Here is a 21,064-nt window from a genome sequence, read left to right as displayed (position 1 = left end):
TGATTCCCCAGGCTGGACCCATAGCATCATTCTGTGTCCCTGTTACTAGCTAATGGGGAGCCTAGAGAAACTGTGGGGAACAGGTGAGCCAGGAGATGAGTCACTGTCACCTTTGCAGGGTGCAAAGGCAGCAGTGAGCTGGGGTTATTTCAGGAGAAAGATGGATCATGACTGTGAGGCCAGCGAATGCAAGCCTGGCCTCAACCCTGCTGATTTTGAACAGAAACAAGCTTCTCAGTGGAGAGAGAGATGACCTATGTGCAGGGGAGCCAGCTAGAGCTGGCTGTTGAGAGTGAATTATTAAATTTTCAGCCTGAGCATTTACACTTCAGAAACTGGCAAATGCTACAAATCAGGGCTTGATATATTGTTTTGTTGATTGTCTGGATTAAGAAAGCAATGGAGAAAATGTTAATAATAATGCAGATTTCCACTGAAATCACTTGGTTACAAAGATGATTTTACTATTTACTTCTTGCTTTTAAAATGTAAGATTTATGTAAAATTCATGTTATTGTGCTGTATTATTCTACTTTGATTACAATATTGATGCTATGTTATCCTTCTGGCCCCATTTTAATAAACTCATTGGAGTTCATTGTACTAATGGAATGAATAGAGCTGGTTATTGTTTTTGTAGGTAAGAGTTAAATAAATATTACCCTTATTCTAAAAATAACACATTAAAATAAAAAATGTGTTGTTTGTACCTTATTATTATTTTTTGGACAGCCAGTTGTCTAGGGAGTTTTCCTTTACATAGGCATTTAGGGCATTCTGCCAGTGTTCTGATTCATCAGGAAGGCAGCCATGTTGGGGAGCATATGCCTATACCTCCGTGCCCCACCCCTGTGCCCTTGGGGGTTTAATAGTAGTCAACATTTCTGTACAGTGCTTTAAGGTTCACAGAGCTTTGTACAAAGATTATCTGTAACCCACAGTACAACCTTGGAGATATCATAGAGGGGAGACCTTTGGTTTCCCCTCAGCATGATTATTGTCAGTTTTAGCACCTGGGACAAGGGCATAGATGAAAAGCTTTTTGAAATGTAAACCACCAGAGGTAGGTCCAGATGGAGAGAAGTGGCCAAACTGAAGAGCAGTTGAGATGGGGTCTGGCCCCTGGAGGGGATGGAGATGGGATGGGGGGAGCTCTGTCTTGTAGCTTCCTATTTTAACTCAAGTTCCATTGTTTTCGGATCCTGAAGGACTGTGACTACCCCCTAAAATTTAGCACCATAAACCATAAGTCTCTTTAGTTACAACTGTGGTCCCCCTCCTCAAATATCCCTGGAGAACTTTGCCAGGCTCTGTTCTTTATGCCCAGAATCTTGTACCTTGTATTAGGATCATAAATCCAGAAGGAGAAGAGACCACAGAAGTCATCACATTCAACTTCCTCATTTTACAGATGGGGAAACTAAGGACCCAAAAGTGAAGAGACTTGCTCAAGTCTCATTAATTAGTTGGTGGTTGAATTTGGACTATATTCTGCTCATCAGTGAATGACTGAATAGGAAGAGCATTGGTTTGAGAGTCTTAGGAACTGAGTTCAAATCCTATATCTAACACTACCTGTGTGGCCTTGGGCAAAACACTTAACTTTCCCTGGCCTCAGTTTCTTCATTTATAAAATGAATTAGATGGCCTCTGAAGTCTAGATAGCTAGGTGGTGCAGTGGATAGAGAGATGTGCCTAGAGTCTGCAAAACCTGAGTTCAAATCTAGCTGTGTGATCCTGGGCAAGACATGTAATCTCTATTTGTCTCAGTATCCCCAACTATAAAATAATGATGAAAATAATAGCACCTACTTGCAAGGTTGTTGCGGGGGCCAAATGTAATAACATTGGCAAAGTGGCTGACACATAGTAGGCACTTAGTAAATACTTATTTTCTTCTTTCTAGATCTATGATCTATGTGTACATCTCACTTAAAAGAAGATAAACTCCTTGAGGGTAAGACATGAACCAGTTTCTACTCTCAAGAAATTTTAAGAGGTGGAGGAGGGGAGATATATCATATACACCTATTAGTAAACAGAGAGTATTCACAAGGGGAAGAGAGTGCTAGAGATGGGAGAAAGACCTGGGTAGAGGATGAAAGGAAGTTAGGGATGTGAAGAGGCAGATGGCATGTGCCAGGGGAAGGAGAGGAATTCCAAGAAGAAGGAAAAGCTAGCTGGCTGGTTTGGTGGAACAAAAATGAGTGTAATATGTGATATTACTGGAAAGGTGGATGGGAGCCCTATTGTGAAATGCTGTAAATATCAGGCTGATGATCTTGAATTTCATCCTAGCAGCAAATCGAGTCTCAATAAAACCACCATTCTAATTCCGATCCCAGTTATCTTCATTTGAATTACTGGAACAGCCATGTGGTTGGTCTTGCTGCTTCATAATAATAGCTGAAATTTATATATTTGTTCAATCCTTGCAATAACCCTGTGAGGTAGGTGCTATTCATTTCCCTTTTACAGAGGAGGACACTGAGACTGAGAGAGGTCATGCCGTTAGTAAGAGTCTGAGTCAGGATTTGAACTCAAGTCTTCCTGACTCCAAGTACAGTAATCTCGCTATTATACCACCCAGCTGCTGTTTTTCCCTAAAGGCAGCTCTGACCATGTCACTGCCAGTAATAGCTGACTTTTTATAGCACTTTGCAGATCTCAAAGAGTTATACATATACTGTCTCACTCAAGCTTCATAATAACCCACAAAAGCAGGGCTCAAAGGTATTATGATTCTTATTTGACAGATGGACAAACTAAGACTTAGAAAGCTTTAGTGACTTGTCTATGATTGCCCAGTTTTGGAACCAAGTCTTCCTGATTCTTGAATCCAGCCCTCTGTCTGCTACTCCACACTGCTGCTCTTTATCTTCTCACCTCATCTAATTCATCCTCAAGACATTTGTCAGCGTGAGCACTGGAGAGGTCACAGACTGCTCTGCTTACTTCACGGCTGGGAAAGTGAAAAGTGAGCCTCTGACTTCTCTTTACACACATACACACACACACACACACACACACACACACTCTCTCTCTCTCTCTCTTTTCTCTCTCTCTCTCTTTCTCTCTCTCTCTGTCTCTGTCTCTCTCTGTCTCTCTGTCTGTCTCTGTCTGTCTCTGTCTCTCTGTCTGTCTCTGTCTCTCTTTCTGTTTCCATATGTCCTTTCCCTTCTCTCTCTCTCCTCCACTCTCATTCTCCTGAAAGTGATTGATGGTCAGATTTAGAAATCTAATGAAATTACCTCCCTGCTCATCTTTTATCCAGAGAAGGAAGTAATCACAACTGGAAATCCCCTGGTGGGTTTCTCAAAGGAATACTCAGGTGACTTGAGAGTTTTATGTTTTAAATATAACATGTGACATAGTTGAAATCCCTTTCATTACACTGGACCATATAGAAATACAGGTATTCATAAATATCTTACCTTAAGCATGTTGAAACAGGTAGACATATCCCATTTCTCCCTGCTCACAAGCTCCTGGTATTGGTATGTGTAAAGGGTTCAAAATAGTGCCAGCCATCTGAGAACTTATTGTTTCTGAATGGTAATGGAAACATCATGCATCCACCCAAATCATCACCTGTTAGGTCACATCTTTGCCTAATTTTCAGGAATGGATGACTCATCGTCATTTCATTTATGGAAAGTGGAGCCAAATAGTTTCTTCCATGTTTGGTTCCCATGAGTTAATCTATTCTGTTATATATGGGCTGTCTGCAAGACTTTCCAATAGCTCAGGATATCATGAACAGATTCATTGATTGATAATTAGAGCCTCAGAGACTCTCATTTTGCAGAGGAGGAAGCTGAGTCCACAAAAGGGAAGTAACTTGCCCAAGGTTACTCAGGTAGCTCATGTGTGTAGAGACTTAAGCTGTCTTCATGTATTTAAAGGGCTTTCATTTGGAGGTGGAAAGATTTCGCAAAATCATAGGCCCAGAGCTGGAAGGGACCTTAGAGGTTTTCTATCCAGTCCTCTAATTTTGAAGTAGAAGAAACTGAGGCCAAAATGGGGGAAGTGTGTCCAAAAATTGAAAATAGTAATAGATGTGACCTGACCAAAACAGTATACACAAAGACTATTATATCCCTAGCCCTGAACAATATGCCTTTTTAATGTAGCCTAAAAGTTGCATTGATTTTTAGACTACCTTATCACTCTGTTGATTCATATAGAGGTTGTGACCCACTAAAACAGTCAAATCCTTTTAAAATAAATAGTGGAATGGCCATGTTTTCCCTACCTTGTATTTATGAAATTGATTTTTTTAATCTGAGTGTAAGATGTTGGATTTATCAGATTTTATCTGATTAGCATCAACCCAACAGTTTAAACAGTCAAGATCTCTCTGACACCTATTATCCAGCATTTTAGCTCTCTTTCCCAGTTCTGTGTCATCTGAAAATTGGAAAAGCATTCCATGTAAGTCTTAATTCAAGTTACTGATAAAAATTTTAAATAGCCCAGGGCTAAGGACTTCTTCTATAGACCCCCTTGCAACTTGGTAGTGAAAACTCTTTGGGTCTATCTAGGCAACTGGTTCCAAATCCACCTAAATGTATTATATTCTAGCCACTATTTCTTCATCTTATTTACAATATTAGCATGGGCAACTTTGTCAGACGCTTTAGTGGGACACCAATAAATGCTACATTTACAGAATTCTGCTCTTCCAACTTATTTTAACTTATTAAAAAAGTGACTTCAGTTATGCATGTCTTGTTCATGATGAAGCCATGTTGCCTCCTTGTGATTGCTGCTTCCTTGTCTAGCTGCTCACTAGACACTCCTTTAATACTACTTTTTAGAATCTTGCTCAAAATCAAAGTCAAGTTCATTGGCATATAGTTGCAGATTCCTCTCCTCCTCCCCTGTCTGGTTTGGTTTTTTTTTTTGGAATTCAAGACTGTTATCCTTTTTTAATCTTGCATTTCCTACTTATTTTGGGTATCCATTCTTTAGTAAACATTTTTATTCTTTCCATTCTAATCCAAATATTCTCCTTGAAAGAGAAAACATGCAAAATAAAAATTGAACAACTGTGTATTTCTTCATTATCAGGTGTCATAATCCCAGGCACCCCCTAACAATGACCCTATCCTTTATTTGATCTTTCTCTTTTCCTCAATATGCCTACCACTCCCCTACTTTCTGGTTGTTCTTAGCTCTCCTCAGGAACATGAACACATTCAAGGTTTCATGCCTCTGGACACTATTGCTACAGGACCATGGTTTAAAATTCATTGGGCTATCTGTTCTTGCCTCCATCTTCTGTTTGTAACTCTCCCTATTCCTCCTCATCATAAGTTCAATGATCATCTCTTTGCAAGTGACTTCAAAATCTAAATATCAGCCCTACTGAATCTCTTATGCTCTAGTCTGGTCTATCTCTATTTGTCTGCTGGACAGCTCCACCAAGATCTCTTATAAGCACCTCAAACTTAGCATATCCAAAACAGAACTCATATCTTCTCTCACCCTGCAAATTTACTCCTTCTCTAAACATCCCTATATTGGTTGAAGGTAGCTCCATAGTGCCAATCATTCCGTCACATAACACCATAGTCACCATCCTTAATTCTTTACTTTCTCTCACCCCATACCTCTCTTCAGAATAGTTATTTCATCTCTCCACTTCTCTCCCTCCACACTGTTCAGGCTCTTATTGTCTCTCAGCAAGACTGTTGGCTGACCTCACTGAATAGTTTTCTATCTGATCATACCTGTGAAGTTGTATCATCATTCCTAAAGTCTAAGTAATTGCTTCATCTACAGAGCTTTTGGCCCTTTTCCCTTTGGGAAAAGCCTACCATCTATTTCTTAACTTTAAGTGTCCCCTTTTTTCCCCCTTTTTTATCCCTTTTTACTCTGTGTGACATTTTGACACAGGTCACAATTTCCTTTTGCCTTTCTAGATACTTTTCCTGCTTTGTTTATGCATTAAAATCCTTTGTTTTTTATTACTTCATTCTCCCTTTAGGAAAGAGATCAGTTTGAACTTTGAGCATAGGTAGCAGTCACTTGGCCATGGTAGAGAGACAAACATTGATCCAGGCAGGTCATAGTAACCTGGTCCTGTTCTCCCTACTTTTTAGAAGTGATATCCTAAAAATTAATTGTTCTTGCTAGGAGCTGCCCTGGAGAATATTTTTGCAGACAACTTGTGGAGGTCTTCAAGTCCTGAGTTGTTAGTCTCCATCTCATCTTAATGACACCTTAGCACCGACACCTGACTTTCTTTTCTTCCTTGGGTGTATGGGATGTTCAAGGAGGATTAGTATCTCTGGCATGAGGATTTTCTGAGTCCTTCTCAGGGCTGCTCATCCACCTTCAGTGTCTTTCTATCAGTGGCCAGTTGGTAGAGGGACTACATCAGGTTGAGGATAACTGACAGGCCTGAAACCTGTCAGTGAGTTAGGAGGATGTCTACCCCAACCAAGCATGTGAAGACTTCCTCTGGTGGAATGTGCAGATGAGAACATTTGTTTCAATGACCATGAAGGTGGCTGAAGTAGGTGTTTAGAGGTTGGTCATACATGTAAGATGCCAATGTCATCCAGTGCATCCTGGGCCATCACCAGTCATCTTCACTTTTGTATTGCCATTGGACTTTGATGACTCTAGAAGAGGGAGTGAGGCTGATGACTTTGTGCATCTCTGACTTAAATCCAAGACAACACCCCGGGAAGGACAAAATAGCACACACTTTCCCCTTGAGTCTCCCTTCTCCTTGAACCTTCTTTTCTCCTTTTCCTTATCATTTCTTCTGTCTGAGTCCTCTATCATCATATCATTTTGCTCCTTCTGGCCCTTCAACATCTCCAATGCTCTAGAATTTCTCTTCTGCAAACTCAGTCTTTGAACTTCACAGTTCCAAATTACCCTCACCATTCCTGTTCCTTATTCTCTTTCTTATTCTTCAGTTTAAGTCTTTCTCCTCTTTCTCTCACAGAAGTTGGGTCTGGCAAATTGCCTATGCCAAAGTCAGAAGTAAAAATCTAGGGTGACTTGAAACCTGCTTATAAAAGCCAGGACAAGCAGGGATTCTACTGTAGGGGTTGACCTTTAAACTGTCCCCCATGGTTATTTTTGTCTGACAGTGAGTGTAAGGAATGTCTTCTGAGTAATTATGATGAGAATCTACAGCCATTCTCAAATAAAAGATGATCCAACATGGGTCAGGAGAAAAAAAAGATGAGTGGTGTTGGTTGGTGACTCCCTGCTGAATGTTACTGAGGCAACTATTTGTTGACCTGAGGACAATAGAGGGGCGAGCTGTCTTCCCAGGGTGTGTATGGAGGCAGGATGTGGTAGAAAAACCTCCCAAGATTTGAAAATCCTGTTGACTACTACCTACTTCTATTGATTGAAATGGGTACAAAAATACTGCCAGAAGGAATATTCTAAACATTGCTAAAGAGAAAAAAAGTCTTGTGTAAGAAAACTGAAGTAAATTTGTTGATCTTTTCATCACTACTATCCATCAGAGACAAGGACTTTAGAAGAAAAAATATGTTTAAAAGTGAATAACTGATCAAGAAGATGGTGTCTGAGAATGGGATTCGGAATTCTACACTACTTCAATAAGTGTTGCCAGCGTATAGAGCTCTGGGTCTGAAGTCAGGAAGAACCAAGTTCAAATCTAGCCTTAGACACTTAATAGCTGGGTAACTTTTGGCATCTCAGCTTCTGTTGGCCTCAATTTCCTCAACTGTAAAATGGGGATCATAATAGCACCTATCTTTCAGAGTTGTTTTGAGGATCAAATGAAAAAATATTTGTAAAGTGCTTAACATAATTCTTGGTATATAGTAGAGGTTTAATAAGTGCTTGCCACCTTCTCTTCCTTTCTGCCTTCTGGCCAGAGAAGGATGAAGAAAAATGCTTTTGTACATCCACCAAGCTGGATACAAGAGAATGAAGTAATAGGAACACTAGCACTAGAAGGATGAAACATAGCAATGGGAATTCAGATGAAGATCCATGGAGGCAGAAACAGATGCCATTAACTTATACTACAGACCACCTGGCCAGAAAGAAGCAATAGATGAGGAATTCAGAAAATAGATCATAAGTTTATCATTAGGGTATAATATAGTAGTTTTGGGGGACATTGCTTAGCTGGGGTTTCTTCTGGACCTCTTTCTGTTTGTCTAAACCAGAGCAGCTAAAATGTTTTTCCTTGCCTTAATGATAATTTTTCTCCTTTACAAAGCTGACTAACTGATAAGAGGAAATTCTCATCTGGATCTAATTCTCATTGATGGAGGAAATAGTTGCTAGAGTGAAAATTAAGAGAACAAGAGGAGGAAGAGACTATTCCATCTTAGAATCTGTGATAAAGAAGGATGGAAAAGCTCAACAGAGCTACAGGCTCTAGATTTTACTACAGATTTCAAAGGATTCAGAGAAAAGAGGAGTTGTTGGACTTTTAATCAGGGAGATGCCAGGATTTGAAACTTGTCTCACAAAGACCAGCTGTGTGATCATGGACAAATCACTAAATCACTCTCAGCCTCTGCCTTTTCATCCATTAAGTGCAGATAATCATAGCACTTAGCTCACAAGGTTATTGGGAGGATAAAGTGAGACAAAATGAAAAGTACTTTGGAAATCTTAAAGCCCTACTAGAATGTTAGCTCTCCTATGCACTAAAATTCTATAGAGTGAGTAAGCCCACGTGGGTGGGAGCATTTAAAACATGAAATTCTGCAGGTACAAAGAGAATAAATTTCAATGAGGAGGAAAAAGGAAAGTTGTCTAAAGAGATCTATGTAGATGCACTAACAAGGATCTCACTAAGGCTGGGCACAGAAGGAGAAAGCAAAGACAGAGAGCAGAGGATGACTGGAAAAGCATGCCATGGTTCTATAAGTGTCTGAAGTGAGAGGTCTCAATAAGAAAGCAAAAGACAGTGAAAAGGATACTTTTGGAGTATCATACTGAATTTGCCCTGGATTGCTCCCTCTCTTTGTTTTGGGAAACATGGCCTTGGATGGGTGAGAGCAATTGAGATTGTCAAGTATTAGCTCCCCAGGCTTCTGAAGTAGTAGAGGCCAAGCTGAGAGGTGGCCACCTTCCCTGTCCAGTCATAGGACCAACTCTGTCCACAGGAAACCTTGGATGTTCACTTTGGAGTGCAAGTTCCTTTCCTTGTCAATGATATTTGAGGCAACTGCTCATCTTCTAGGCATGAGGCATGTATAGGCAGTGTCCTGCATACCTTCTCCCAATGCTACATCTGGGCAAACACCCCAGATTCTCAGCCTGGCAGCAAAGTCAGACGTTTTCCTTTTGGTGTTGAAGAGAAAGGTTGGCACAACTTTGTTTTGACCTTTGACTGTCTCTGGCTCAGTCTTCCCTGCCAAAAGTAAGGAGGCTTACAAACCTTTTTTTCTTCTAGATTATTTTGACCAAAAGATGCACTTCTTTCTGGCTATTTCATCTTGTCTATTGGTTCATTTAGGAAGACATGTCCTTTCTGAGGGTAGTAGGGCTGGGTACATTGGCATGGTTAGTTTAATGTAAATTTAATTAAAAGTCAATTCTCCATACTGCCTAACAGGCCCCTATTGAAAATAATTACCATTCACTCTTATATCTTCTGAATTTCCACTGATGGAGCCTGATATGCTCCTAAGAAAAATATTGTGCTTTTAATTGCATTTTGGCAGCTTCTGAGAATTTTTCACACTGTTTAACATCTGCAGTCAACAGATGTTTAAACACAGCTCCTTGAATGATGAAAATTTGGCAAAAAGTGGAATAGCTGGAAAGGCTTAGAATTCTAAATTTATTTTTAGGAACATGATACAGGCAGATGTAGTAGTATGTGCTTTTTAATTAAATATTAAAAATATTATGTCTGCTGTTTGCCTGTGAGAAGATGGATCTGAGCTGTAGACCCAGCAGATCCAAGCAAACTTTCAGTCCCAATACACCAAAGAAATTTCACTAATAGTATATGTAACTGTAGAGAAGCTAAAACGAAATGATTACAGCAGAATCCGTGAATTATGTTGATGAGGAGAGACAGATCTAACACCCCAGGGTCTGCCCTGAGCAAAACTGTGAAGCCATAACAACTCATACTTGTATGAAGATTGCATACGTTATTATATTTGATGCTCACAATAAATCTGTGAGGTTGATAGGCCTAGTCTTATTATCTTCATTTTACTGAGGTGGAAACTGAAGGTTAGGGTGGTGGCAGCTTACCTAAGATTACACAGCTAGTCTCAGCACCATGGCCAGCAGTAGCAGCAAAGTTGGTAACAATATTCAACTGTCAAAAGTGTCATAATTGTAGTGTTTTAAAATTTAAAACAACTTTAAATGATACCTGCTGTTTGTCACATTCATTTCCACTGAGAGCAAGTTCTTGTGGCAAAGAATAAAATAGACAAAAAAAGGCAGTTTAACAAAACTGACCAATATATCAAAAGTTTCACCATATAAGAGTTTTCACTCCCGTAGTCCTCCAGTTCTACAAAGAGCTCCCTCAGTCTTCCTCAAGGACATGCTTAGAATTACATTAGGCTCAGTTTCCTTTTTCCTGTAGCTATTGTTTCCATTTGCATCATTGTAGTCTTTGTGTATACATTTTCTTTTGCTTCTGCTTTATTTCACTTTATGTCACTTCATATAAATCCTCTCAGATTCTCCAGTCTTCAGATTCTTCAGATTACTATACTTGTGGTATAGTAATAGCCCATCTCCTTCATGTACTAAAATTCATTAGCCATTTCCCAATTGACAGGCATCTGCCTTGTTGACAAGCTCTTTGTTACCACCCCAAAGTCCAGCCAAAAGCTTTTACAACTGGAAGGGGAGGTGCTCTGAGCATGTGAAGCCCTCCCAGGACCCCCACACTTGTCATCTCTTCCTTGTCTATCCTGAAAATTCATTCATTTCTAGAACCTGTCCAGTCCTCTTTCCATTACTTACCTTGCTTCTCCAACAAAAGTGAGAAGTAAGATTGAACTCAGTACATCTACAATTGACTCCTCAGCCTAAGTTAGGGCATCCTCCACGTAGCTGCCAAAATGGTCTGACTGTGTTACTCTTCTGCTCAATAATCTCCAATGGTTCTCAGTAGCCTCTAGAATAAAATGTAAACAAACTTCTTTGTTTGAAAGTCTTTCTCTGTCTGTTCCCAAAATACCTTTCCATGCTGACTGTACCCCTTAGCATACTGTCTATTCCAGCCAAACTACTCTACTTGCTGTTGCCCATATATATTTTATCTCCCATCTCTATGCCTTTGCACTGACCATCCCTAATGCCTAAAATGCATTCTCCCTCTCCTCTACCCCATAGAATATCTCTTCCTTTAAAAAGCTTAAACATCCCTTTTTTATGTGAACCCTTTACAAATCCTGCAAATGCTAATACCTTCCCTTCTTATTTTGAATTTATTTCCCTTGTATTTATTCTGTATACACTTTATGTTGTCTCCTTAACAAGACTCATTGAGAATAGGGATTTACCTCTATAGGAAGCCTTTCCCAGCTCCTCTTAATTCCAATGCCTTCCCTCTGTTAATTATTTCCTATTTATCCTGTATATAGATCGCTATGTTTTTTTCATGTAGTCTTCCCCATTAGACTGTAAGTTTCTTGAGAGTAGGGATTGCCTTTTGCCTCTTTTTGTATCTCCAGTGCTTAGCATGGTGTCTGACTATTACACAGTAGGCATTTAATGTTGAGAGAGAGAGAGAGAGAGAGAGAGAGAGAGAGAGAGAGAGAGAGAGAGAGAGAGAGAGAGAGAGAAAGAGAGGATTGTTTCATTCTTGGTCTAGTGTCCAGCACAGAGTAAGCACTTTATAAACATTTGTTGATTGATGAATTGATTGAATGCACTCCTTCCTCACCTAGTGTTGCATTGCTAGTATTACCTCTGTGGAAATTACTGAACATCCTAGATTTAGGATGGGAAGGGGAAATCGAGACCATCAAGCCCAACCTGCCATTTTAAAGATAAGGAAACTAAGAGCCAGAGGAGTTAAATAACTTGTCCTGGGTCACACAGCTTGTCATCTTCTGAATTAGAATTTGCTCATGTCTTTGGGTTCTTAGTCCAGTGCTCTGTCCACTATGCCATACGCCATGCTATGTACAGATTTTTTAAGTAAGGGAAGTTGATCTTTCATAGACCTCATTACAGAGTTGCCAAGTGTTCCCACTTCACATTGGAAACGTCATTATCTGGTCCCTTTTTTGTGATTAGGTCTGCCAAAGACCTGATTTGCTCATCTGTTATATGTTATATGTTGTTTCCACACAAGGGAATATAAGTTCTTTGAGTCAGGCAGCCAGATAATAAACAATTATGAAGTTAGGCACTGTTCCAAGCACTGGAGATACAAAAAATGGGGGGGGGGGGGAATAGAGTCCCTAACTTCAAGGAACTCACCTTCTAATGAGAGAGACAGCATTTAAATAACTAGGCACATGTATCTACATATATACATAAACACACAAAGTATATGGAAGGAAATCTCAGTGTTGAAGTCAAGTAGCAGCTGGAGAGGGTGGGAAAGGCCTCCTTCAGAAAGTGGGATTTGAACTGAGCTTTGAAAGAAGTCAGAGAAATTACGATGAGGGAGCAGAGCATTCTGGGATAGGAGATGAGTATTTTGTTGAAGGAATAGCAGGTAGGCCAATGTTGATGATGAAACTTAGACCCAGGACGTTGTCTGGAACGTGGTTGGCAGTAAAGAAGTGTTCATTCGATGACTGAATAAATGAATGGATGTACATGGAAGCAGCAAGAAGGGAAGGTTTATGTAAAGTGGTAGTGGGGGCTAAGGTTGGTGACATAGGTGTGGGGGGTTCCACATTATGGCTACTGTGCCAACAAAGCAGCTGTCCTAGTGCTAGACTAGGTCATGAAAGAGCCCCTTTCCCCCTAAAGGAGAAGCCTTCAGAAGCACTGATTGTCTTTCTCTTGATTTATCCTACTGTCCCCCAGGGGAGAATGCTTGCCCCTCCGTTGTCCCCCAACCTCCTTCCTTCTCACAGGCATCCAAAAGCATTTCTCTTCATTACAATGATGCCATGGGAGAACATAAAAATCCAAGCATTGTCTTAGAATCAATGAGAAGGTGAATTCCCACAAGGAACTGGGATGTGTCGCAGATTATATTTCTGACACACAGAGTCAAGGCCCCTGAGGAAATCTCGGGAGTATCCCTACCCTCCTACCTCCTGGAGCTCAGAGGCAGAGGGGGTGACAAACACCTACTAAACAGCAACGCCAACTTAAGTTATTATTACTCTTTTTTTTCAAGGAGAAAGGAAGACTTTGTGAAGAATTAGCCTGGAATATAAATTACGTCTGTCTGGGGATGCTCTTTCCTTAAATCCCAGCTCCTCTGGTGAAGCTTTCCGAGGGATGTTTAGTTGAATAAATACGGCCTGCTGTAGATGAGTCAGAAATGCCTCTTTTGCAGCCGACCCTGTCCCGCTGGAGAAGATGTCACTGCAGTGACTGAGAGAACGGAAGTGCTTAATGAGTTTGAAAAGCTAAAATTTCTTTGGGAGGCTGCAGGCTCCCCTCCCCCAAGGCCCAGCCAAGCTCTGGCCAAGCCTACTGCTCTCTGCAGCCCTAAGCAAACATCCTCTGGGCAGTGGATTTCTGAAGGCCTTAGTTCTTGGGAGGTTGATAAATCTGATAGGGCCCCTGCGGAGCTCATGCAAAACAAGTCCTTTGTCTGCCTGTCTACGCAGGGAGTTAGCCATCTACTTTGCTAAACCAGGTGTGGGAGGCATCCTGGGGGCGGTTGTTAGAATACTGGTCTTGGAATCACCTCTCTAACCCTCAGTTTCCTCATTTGTAAAATGAATGATCATAGCTTGAGGGCTGGGAAAAATCTCAAAGGGTTTCTGGTCTGGCCTCCCTTCCACTTTACAGATAGGGAAGTGAGCCCTGAGGATGTTAAGTGATTTGTCCATGGTAACTTAAATACAAGAGCTGAGATTCATACTTAGGTCCTTGGACTCTAAATCCAGGTGTTTTCCAATATTCGATGTTACTTCCTCATGGAGCTGTGGAGAGGACAGATACTTAAAAACTATATCAATAAGTCACTAGCAACAGCTGACGTTTAGTGTAATATTTTAAGGTTTTCAAAGCACTTTACGTACCTTATCTCATTTGAGGCTCCCCAAAACCTCATCAATTAAGTGCCACAAGATTACTGTCCCCTTGTACAGATGGAGAAACCAAGGTTTCCTCAGTATTCCTTCCTGCTCTAGGGAAACGAAGTGACTTACTCATGATTCCAGTTAATAGGTATCACAGACAGGATTCAAACCCAGCTTTATTCCCTGCCTCCAGGTGCCATGTACCTTCCACTGTACCCCACGCCTCTATAGACCAAGCAGCTGAGAAATGGTATGCTCTACCTGCCTACCAAATAGCTCTGGAGGATGGCCAGGGTCCTACAAAGATCTAGAAATCACGGATCTAGAGCTCAAGACCTGGAGAGGCCATATAGTTCAGCCTTTTCATAGAGATTAAAAGTCCCATGGGTAGCACGTAAGCATCGGAGGTAGGGTTTGAACCTGAGTCCTGAGATGTTATATTGCAGCTGTCTATAATCTCCATAGTGAACTGGAGAACAGGAATACAGGAGAGTCAAGGTAACAGACTCACTGGTTGCAGCTGGATGGCTAGAATGAGGGGTGGTCCAAGCCACAATCCAGATGACTAGGAATTTGGGTCTAGGTCTACCAACTGAGTGGTGTTGGAGGCTGCCTCACACGAGAGGATCTTGGACAAGGGAGAAGGGATGAATGTACACTCATACTTTCATTCAGTCTGGAGAATTTCATAAATAAAACTCCATCTTTGGGGATCCTAAGGAGTATGAGTGCCACCACTGCTTAGGGGCAAGGGAAGCCAACTTGACATCTACTCCCTCAAAGATGATGAGGAAACTGAGGGCACAGATTTGGCCCCAAATTCCAGCACAGATTCCCAAACTACCTGACAGGTGACCAAGACCAGGTACCATCTATATGATGAATGAGCATGCCGCCATTCTTTACTAGCTCAGGGCATCCTCTCATGAAGGGAGAACAATTCAGATAAAGGAGGGCCTGACATAAAAGTTACAGGATCATGGCTCAGGAAGGGACCTTAGAGGCTATCAGATCATAGATTTCTTGTGAGGAGGAACTTTATGGTGTTTAACCCTCTCATTTCTGAGATGAGGAAACCAGGGCTAAGAGAGGATCATCTCTCTTGTCACACAGTTTGTAAGTGAGGAGAATTTGAACTCATGGCTTCCTGATTCTTAAGCCTAGCACTCTATCCCCTGCACCATCTAGTTGCCAACATTTAGGGGTTTATTAAATTTCTTTCAAAAAGTGCTTTAACACTCTGTTGGGGGAGGGAGGGGAGAGGTAAGAGAAAAGTAACAGAAGTAAAAAAAAAAAAAAAGGTATAGAGGCAAAGAAAACAAATTCTGTGACGTTCGCAGTTTTGTCAAGGATCAGACCTCCTGGTGACTTTTCTTCCTAGAAGAGTCTCATCTTTCATCATATTTTCATCTTCTCTAAAATAATCTCACCTCAGCTTCTTCAGTCCCCAGTAGGTTTATGTGGGCGCCTTGGATCTCCATCCTGCCTTTTATCCAGAGAGATCAAGACATCTTCCTGTCTCTTAGCTCACTGATCCTCACAGCATCCCTGTCCAGTAGACCAAAGTGTAGCAGCAAGGGATGCAATCATCTGGTCAATTTGGGGATGCCCCCCTAGCCAGCTAGGATGAGTCAGTCTTGGAGATGAATAGCTTTCCAGCGCCTAAGACTTAGTTCATTCATTCATTTATTTTCATTTATTCATTCATCAAATCTTTACCAGCCACCTGCCATGTTCAAGGCCCCATGAAAGACCCAAAGAACCTAGCAAAGTCACTGCCCTCATGGAACTGGCAGGGAACCAGCATGGAGCTGGGGAAAGAATGCTGGACTTGGAGTTAGGAGACCAGAAGTCGAATGGCTGGATGTGGGATCATAAGCAAGTCACTCCGCATTTCTAATCCATTTCCTCATCTATAAAATGAGAATATAGATGCTTCACTATCTACCTCAGAGTTATTTTGAGAACTTTGAAAATTTTAAAGTTCTATAGAAATGTAAGTTATTATCATAGCCTGTTGTAGTGAATAGATCTGGTTTCAAAGCCAAGATGATCTGGATGTAGACGTCACCTCTCAGTATTCTTCCCTTCCCTCCTTCCTTCGTTCCTTCGTTCTTTCATTCTTTCCTTCCTTCCTTCCTTCCTTCCTTCCTTCCTTCCTTCCTTCCTTCCTTCCTTCCTTCCTTCCTTCCTTCCTTCCTTTCTTTCCTCCTCTTCTTCTTGTTCTCTTTCATGATGATGATGGTGATGATGAACACAACCAGGCAAGTGGCCAACAGCGACCCTGTTGGTTAAATACTATCATTCTCATTTTACAGTTGGGAAAACTGAGTCCTAGACCACAATTTATCCTTGGTCACACAAAAGTGTGTAGAGACAGGATTTGAACCCAGTTTTGACCAGAAGTCCAATATTGTTCACTTCTCTATATTGTCTCTCTATAGGAAGAGAAATATACCTGATATGAATTTTTTCTGATAACAATGGTAAAGTCTGTTAGCTCTCCAAATGTTTTTATTTTTGCTTTTTTAGCAGTAACGCAATAGTGATACAAAAACCATTGTAATCAACTTTATTACTCTAGTAGTCCCTCGTTTCAGGCTCTGGATCAGTTCCAAGAGTATAGATCCCCTAAAGTATGGAATGGGGGTTACCTTAAAAAGAGAGGGTCTGGGAGAAAGTGTTGATGAAGACAGTTGTATTTACAAGAGGAATCTCTTCTTTTGTGTTTAGTCACGATCTATCCATACCAAGGTTTACATCATTGACACTGGCTCTTAGCTTTGACTTGAGCCCTCTGATGACAAAGAGTAGACTTTCACAGAGCCAGCTGCATCCAAACATTACTCAGGGTTTGGGCATGTAGCCAGAGATTTCAGGTGGTTAGAGCCTACTGGCCTATAAGTTCATGTGTGCTGGCTAATTAGGTAAAAATATTTTCTGCTAGGAACATGTCAGGCAGCCTGCCAGGCCCTTGCCCCGGAGTTAGGCAGGACCAGATGTGGCAGTATATTGAGAGCCTGCCTGATCAATACATGATGCCGCCTTTGGAAATAATACAAATAAGGCAATCTGGCATACATTCTAATACTATCACCAAGCCAGAAAAATGAATTCTCTTATGGGCTAGAAGACTAGAAAGATTTACATTTTGCCACCCTGTGTTTAATTTTGAGAGGCAGTGTAGTGTAGTGGAAAGAGGGTCCTCTTACCTTGAAGTCAAAGAGACCTGGGTTCAAGTCCTGCCCTTTACATGAACTGAAGGTTCTGAAGTAGGTCTTCGTTGCTCTAGGCAACTTTAGATTTTAGATCCCTACACAGTAGGATTTTAATTTTTCCAAGCATGGAACATGATATAAACTCATTTAAGGTTCATGGCATGCAATGAACACACTGGATGACCTAGGATCATGCTAGAGAACTAGGATGAATCACAGAATGGGAAATTCAGTAGGGATAACTGCCTTCTCTTATATTTGGGTACAAAAATTAACTTCACAAAGACCACAGCATGAATAGACAGCAGCTGTTCTGAAAAGAAAAATAATACACATATACACATACATATACATGCACATGCATATACATATACATACATACATATGTGTGTGCACATGTGTGTATATACATATACACAGACACATACATAGAAGACTGCAAACTCAATATGCATCAGTAATGTGATAAAGCCATTACCAAAATCTAATGCAATCTTGGACTTAATTAAGAGGGGTTATAGTTTAGGGGGGAAATAGTCCCATCCTATTTCAGACTTCATGTGGAGCACTGCGGCCAGTTCTAAGGATCATGGGTTAAAAGAAATATGGATAAACTGAAGAGTGTCCAGAGGCAAAGGTCCTTCAGTCCATGCCATAAGAGGATCTATTGAAGGAACTGGGCAGGTTTGGCTTGAACAAGAGACAACTCAGGCAGGATAGGCTAGCTGACTTCAAGTACTGGAAGGGCTGCTATATGTAGAAGAGGGATTGGCTTTTCTTTGGTCAGAGAGCAGGACCAGGAGCAGAAAGGGGAAATGATGGGGGTGAATTTAGGCTTGATTTTAGGAAGAATTTCCTAACAATTAGAACTGTCTGTAAGTTGAAAGGGCTGCCTTGCAAGGTAGTAGGTTTCCTTCTCCCTAAAAGTCTTCAAGGAAAGGCTGACTGCTTATCTTGTGTGTTCTAGCAGGGATGCATTTTGTGTATGGGTTGGATTAGAGGGATACTGGGATCCTTTCAATTTCTCCAATTCAGGCAATATTATCTCACTTCAACCCATCACATAGATTTTATGATGAGTAAACTGAGTCTCAGAGAAGTTAAGTGACTCTTATGAAATCACACGCTAAGTACAAGAGACAGACTTGAACCCAGATCTTTCTAGTATCTCTACCAGGGCTGGAGAACCTGTGGTCTCGAGGCCATATGAGGCCCTCTAGGTCCCCAAGTGTGGCCTTTTGATTGAATCCAAACTTCACAGAACAAATCCCTTTAATAAAACGATTTGTTCTGTAAAAACAGTTCCCCACACCTCTAGAGTCCATCTACATGATTCTGCTTCTCATGAGAAGATGGCTGTCACCTGTTCTTTGTGATCCTGTGGTTTTTTCATCCGCTGAGTCCATAGCCCTGGTGTTGGAGTCATCTCCAGTCATCTTGACCTGTGTCTTGGCACTGGACTGCAATGACTCTGGAGGAAAGAGTGAGGCTGATGACTTTGCACAGCCTTGCCTCACTCAAATTCAGTTCACTTGCAAGTCAAGAAATTACCCTCAGGATGTCACTGCTCCTCTTTGAGGCTGAATAGCAATAGCCTTTGTGTAAGGGGTTGACTCCTCTCCATCTCCATCTCTCTTCACAAGCGTCATTTGTTTAGAATTACCTCCCTCAAGCCACATTTCTTCCTCACCCCATGTTTTTCTCTCCTCACCAGTCCCCCTTTCTGATGCCCAAGAAGATGTGTTGCCAGTTTGGACTTTTACAGCCTGGGAGATAACGTCAAGCTCAATCAATCCCCAAACCAGCTTTGTAAGTACAATCTGGCTGCTTTGTATATAAAGGATCATCTCTGCTGTCCAAGTTGCTGCTCAGTGTATATGAAACAGCCAGCAGAGATAGATGAGGAGCAAGAAGCTGTTCTGGAATGTGGAATTGGATGTGGGAGGGAACCCCATCCCCATCCAGACGGAGCTCTGTTGGGAGGAGGGGGGCAGAAATCTTCAGACTTTTCCATGCCAGGGCAGGGGTCTTAACCTTGTTTGTGTCATGGACTCCCTTGGTAAACTGCCAAAGCCTATAGAGAGACCCTTTCTCAGAAGAAGCAAAAAAAATTCTATTAAAAACACTTGAAAGTATAGTTTTAAATGGATTTTTCCTTGTGGAAATGTTTGTTTAAATTCATAAATTAAGAATAAAATAAATAATTTTTTAAAAAAAGTTAAAAAATAATGGAAGAAAATGCTAAATTTTAGTTAGAGGTTAGTAAAAGCAAAGGTGCAATTTTTTTCCCATCCATATTCATGGACCCTCTAAAATCTCTCCGTAGATGTCAGCACTTCAGGTTAAGACCCCTTGTCCTACTGTTTCTGATAGACTAAGCCCTTCATGGCAATGCAAGGACCTAAAACATTCCCAAAGCACTCGAGACAAAATGCCATCAACATCCAGAGAAAGAACTATGGAATCGGGTTTTGGTTTGATTTTTCTCATGGTTTCTCCCATTCATTTTAATTCTTCTATGCAACATGATTAATGTGAAAATGTGTTTAATAAGAATGTATGTGTAGAACCCATATAAGATTGCAGGGGGAGGAGAGGGAGAAAATTTAAGACTTACGGAAGTGATTGTTGAAAACTGAAAACAAATAAATTAATTAAATTTTTAATAAAAGATCGCTTGTCCTAGGATCATAGATGTAGTGTTTAGAGGAATCTAAAAATTAATTCAATCCAAGTCTCTTTTACTGATAAGAGAAGCCTGTAGTCTTGCCCAGTGTCACACAGATAATTAGTGGCATACTCAGGATTCAATTCTAGGGCCTCTAACTCCAAATCCAACATCTTTTCCCACTGTACCACACCAGGGGAAACTCTTGGAGTTGCAAGGATCCATGGTAGGCCCTGGTCCAGTTTAAATAACCTATAGGCCCTCAGAGAACCTTAGCTGTCATTCCCTATTATCTCATCTTATCTCATTCTGTCCCATATTATGATTTCTGATTCTCTCATTTTATCCTAATCTTATCTCATCCTATCCTAACCTCTCCCATCTTCCCTTCCTTTTCCCTTCTCTTCTTTCTCCTTTTCTCTTCTTTCCCCTTACCTTTTCTTTCCCTTAACCATACAATCTCCTCTCCTCCCTATTCTACCTGACTTCTACAGCACCTCCAGAGACCTTGGGATATCTGTGAGGAGTTGCGTGAATCATACTAGTTTCTTAAAATTGGCGGAAGAGGAAAGGGGTTAGGCCTCCTGCGCTCACTATTTCTTTCAAATTAGGACTTGGAGAGTAGCAAATGGCTGGGACTCAGTTGCCAAAGTTGAGCTCATTCCGTGTGTAGGCCCCTTTTCTAAGTTTAGGAGGTGGAGAGAGCACTAATGATTGGTGAAGGGGTGGGTGGTGGGCAACAAAGGCCTCATTTAGAAGGTTGCACTGGAACTGGGTTGTAAAGAAAGCAGGACATTTCAGAATGGAAAAATGAGGAGCAAGAGTATTCCAGACATGGAGACAGTTTATTCAAAGCCTTGGAATATGCCAGTAATACTAAATAGGCCTGTAATGCTTCCTTTCTTACTGATTCTGCTGGGTCAGGTGTGACCTGAAGGGAGTGGATATGAGCTGGAATTCAAAATGGGACTTGAGAAAAATCCTTTGCATATCACCAAGGTTACTATTTGCATGAAGGG

The 21,064-nt window shown here is 41.1% G+C and overlaps 1 long non-coding RNA gene across 5 annotated transcripts in view; it reads left to right on the top strand.

The window, feature by feature from the left end:
• The window catches only part of LOC140510549 (uncharacterized), a 131,983-nt gene extending 111,241 nt beyond the window's left edge, over positions 1 to 20,742 (top strand). For 4 of the 5 annotated variants that reach the window (XR_011969279.1, XR_011969284.1, XR_011969282.1 and 1 more), the window contains 2 exons: positions 1,907 to 1,957; positions 19,092 to 20,742. This is a non-coding gene — a long non-coding RNA (uncharacterized lncRNA). The remainder of the gene's footprint in view (positions 1 to 1,906; positions 1,958 to 19,091) is intronic. The other variant, XR_011969281.1, reaches the window with a different exon arrangement.
• Positions 20,743 to 21,064: the final 322 nt, after the last annotated feature.

Source organism: Notamacropus eugenii, chromosome 6, assembly GCF_028372415.1.
Source record: "Notamacropus eugenii isolate mMacEug1 chromosome 6, mMacEug1.pri_v2, whole genome shotgun sequence".
Taxonomy (NCBI): Eukaryota; Metazoa; Chordata; class Mammalia; order Diprotodontia; family Macropodidae; genus Notamacropus; species Notamacropus eugenii.
Note: the sequence above shows the minus strand (reverse complement) of the source record. Positions and strands in the feature narration are given on the sequence as shown.